The sequence below is a fragment of the Pristiophorus japonicus genome, chromosome 3 (genome assembly GCF_044704955.1).
Source record: "Pristiophorus japonicus isolate sPriJap1 chromosome 3, sPriJap1.hap1, whole genome shotgun sequence".
In the NCBI taxonomy this organism is placed as follows: Eukaryota; Metazoa; Chordata; class Chondrichthyes; family Pristiophoridae; genus Pristiophorus; species Pristiophorus japonicus.
In genome coordinates this window covers 84,914,840-84,918,720 of record NC_091979.1, presented here as the reverse complement: position 1 = coordinate 84,918,720, position 3,881 = coordinate 84,914,840, and the positions used below count along the sequence as shown (strand labels likewise).

Sequence of the window (3,881 nt, the reverse complement as noted above, 5' to 3'; positions counted from 1 at the left end):
TTTGCAAATACACAAAACTTTGAAGTATAGTGAACAGTGAGGAGGATAGTGATAGACTTCAAAAAGACATAGACAGGCTGGTGCATTTTAGTAGGAAGAACCAGAAGAGGCAATATAAACTAAAGGGTACAATCCTAAAGGGGGTGCATGAACAGAGAGACCTGGGGGTATATGTGCACAAATCACTGAAGGTGGCAGGGTAGGTTGAGAAAGTGGTTAAAAAATCATATGTGATACTTGGCTTCATAAATAGAGGCATAGAGTACAAATGCAAGGAAGTTATGATGAACTTTTATAAAGCACTTGTTCAGCCTCAACTGGAGCACTGTGTTCAATTCTGGGCACTGCACTTTAGGAAGGATGTGGTGGCCTTAGAGAGGGTACAGAAAAGATTTATGAGAATCATTCCAGGGATTAGGGACTTCAGTTACATGGATAGACTAGAAAAGCTGGGGTTATTCTCATTAGAGCAGAGAAGGTTGAGAGGAGATTTGATAGAGGTATCCAAAATCATGAGGGGTCTAGACAGAGTAGATAGAGAGAAACTGTTCACATTGGCAGAAGGGTCGAGAACCAGAAAACACAGATTTAAGGTGATTGTCAAAAGAACCAAAGGCGACATGAAAAAAAACTTTTATTATGCAGCGAGTGGTTAGGATCTGGATTGCACCGCCTAAAACAATGGTGGAAGTAGATTCAATTGTGGCTTTCAAATGCGAATTGGATAAATACCTGAAGGAAAAGATTTGCAGGGCCAGGGGGAAAGGGCAGAGAGCTGGCATGGTCTGAATGGCCTCCTTTGTGCTGTAACCATTCTATGAGTCTATATTTTCTGGCCCCAGCTAAATGAAGCTATGATTGGCTACTAGCTATAGCAATGATAGTGAAATGTATACTAAGCTGACTTAGCATAATTTTCCAAGTCATGTCATAACATAATTATAACAAGCTCCTTCCATAGTTTTTGGGTTGAGCTGGCTTAAAGAGAAGAGCACAAAACAGAGCTGCAGCTGAAACTGAAAGGGATACTATCATTTAAACGTAATTGGCTGCATTGAGTGGGAGAATCTTTTAGAACATTTAAAAGGCTGAAAATGCGCTGAAATGATTGACAATATTTTTCGAGGCTGAATTGAGGGAAAAGAGAAAGAAATGCCAGAGAATAATGAAGTGAAAGGAAACCCAAATGTGAAGCCACAAAACAGAAGCTCCAGGCAAGTGACGGAGCAGGGCAGCACCTGCCTCTCCAGTTCCATAGCTGCAAAGTGAGTGTGCTACTACACAGATTGCCTTGTTCGGGATTCCAGAGCAACCTCCCCAGAAAGGAGCACCATCTCTGGTGTGAGGTGGTCAAGTTCAATAGTCCTTACAGAACCCACAGGACCAAGGAACAGAAGCAAAACAAAATAGCCTTCTCCCACCAACCCTGCTCACCTTACACCCCTAGATAGGATAAGCAATATTGATTCCTCACATTCAACGCAAGATCTCATCTACCCAATGTTTTAATTTCCACCAGCTCTAAATCCTCCCCCTCTCCAGGAACATTGCATTCTTCTGGTTACTTGTGCATATCGCTTACTTTTTGTCCCACCACTGGTGACAGTCCCATCAGCCACCTGGGTCCTACCATCTGGAATTCACTTTCTAAACCCTTTTACCTCTCCATCCCTCTCTTCTTTAAAACTCCCTCAAAACCCAGGTCTTCTCCTACTCTCTCCTTCCCTGGTTTGACATAGATTTTCCATTTGCCTTTCTGTGGTCATCATCATCTGCTGCTACTGCAGCCAGTGGTGCAGGATCTAAACAGCAATCTAACACAAACAAAAATGCTTCCTTTTTGTCAGAGTAATTTGCATTTCTAAACATCATTTTCTAAATTTCAACAATTCTATCATTATCAGGTAGCAACAGCCTCCAATGTTGGCAACACAGCCCATCTGGGAAATCATGGACAAATAGTAGGCATAAGTGTGATTTTCTGTTTCCCACCCTCAATGCAATGTGATAGGGAAGTCTATCTTCCATGATTTTGCAATGCCAGCTGTTTATAATAATATATACATTCGCTCTGCACAACAGTTATTGATTGGCAGAAATAAAACTGATCGTATCCAATTTTAAAGAGAGCTCTGTAAGGTTCTGCAAAACCAACCACGGAGACATGTGGCAGGGAGAATGTGAAGATGCCATGTTTAAAATGACCAACTGCAGCCAACAGCCTGTAAACAGCGGAGGATGATGGTACTCTGGCCACCCTGTACAGTAACAGGCAGTGTTGCAGGGGCACGGAACCGGATGGGGGATGAGCCAGCTACCGTAAGGGGAAAGAGTGTACATTCGGTTCTTCCAGGAAAATGGATACAAGGCAACTTTATATTTTAAAAGGACATTTCTCCAGCTTTTCGTGTAAAACCCTCACAGAAGAGGCAACATGTCCAGGAATCTCCCCAGTAATACACAAGGCAACACAAAGGGTGTCAGTTTGAATAATTAAACAAAGGCCCACAGGCCTGATGCAATCATTTTGGCCAGCCCAGACAGAGTGGCACCTCTGTCGAGATAGTGAACAATTCACCCCATCAGCGAGTGACAGGATACAGGAGGTGTGGCTAATTTCCCATTCCAGACAGATCGATACACATCGAACTGCCATTCACACCCCATTATTTATTTTTTTTTTTTAATTTTTCGTTGCCAATCTTTCCAATTCTTTGTCAAATCACAAACGCCAGAGGTCATCTTGCACACATCAAGGATCACTCTGCGCCAATGCTCTTAGCCAAAAGGCCTAGAGCCACTGCACCGTTCCTGGAAGTACTGCAATACCAGGTTCGTGCCATGGAGGTGGATGGGTCAGGCCCCCCACACACCTCCGTGGAGGTGGATGGGTCAATCCACCCCACCCACCTCCTAATAAGAACAGATACTACACTTGATCTTAGCCAAAGGAAGACCCAAGACAATGGCATGCAGTTTTGGCGCGAAGATGAACGGACTATAAGAAAAAGCTGCAAAACCACACAAGGGTGTTGGAGGTCTTGTTTTTTGGAGTTTGGAGGTTGGAGGTTGGAGTCAGCTTTTGCACTGAGTTGTAGAGTTGAGTTAAGAAGGTGGGAGTCAGTTTTTGTTGTGGTTGAGTTGAGTTAAAGGGGAGTTGAGTCAGCTCTTCACAGGGCCCTCGCTCTGGGGAAGGTGTGCTTAACTCCAGCAGCTTTTTGCTTAGGAGCCAACCGAGGAGCAAATAGAAGAAACCGACGCAACATCGAGGAGGAAAACCGAACCGATTAACAACGTAAAATCGACCCCAGAGGGACCCCGAGCTGAAATAAGTGCCCCCAGAACCCCAGAGTTGATGGGATTGTGAGTATGGCCCAAACCCCCTCACAGACTCAATTTAGGATAGGAATTGATAATAAGGGTGGAAGTGGGAGGTGGGGTTGTGTGTGGGCGGAATGTTTCAACCTCTTATCTTCCCCTTCCCTGTTGCGAGAATTTTTCGTGTTGTTGAGTGAGATTGTGCCATTACTGCTATTTACGACCTCTTCCTAGGCCCTCTATCTTTGTGTTTACTATTCTAAATAAACAACATTAGCCATTTTGCACTCTTACCCACTGTGTCTGGTGCCTCGTTACTCACCCACCATCATAAATCGCACGTACAGAACCTCAGGGGAGTGTGGATTCGAACCCACACCCCAAGCTTTCCTTACAGCTCATTCAATGTGTGGGTGGATATCTGGTGAGCCAGAAGCTTTTAATGAGCTCTTATTCACATATAAAGGTCAACTATACTCAAGCACTTCAGGATAGTTTTGCCATTGTGGCAGAATGGAGGCCAGAAGATACAGCAAAAGAAGCAAGACTGCTCGATTTAAGCA

The 3,881-nt window shown here is 44.1% G+C and overlaps 1 pseudogene; it reads right to left on the bottom strand.

Annotated features, from left to right (window-relative positions):
* Nucleotides 1-2,795: 2,795 nt before the first annotated feature.
* On the bottom strand, nucleotides 2,796-2,962 carry LOC139260596 (U2 spliceosomal RNA; annotated as a pseudogene).
* Nucleotides 2,963-3,881: the final 919 nt, after the last annotated feature.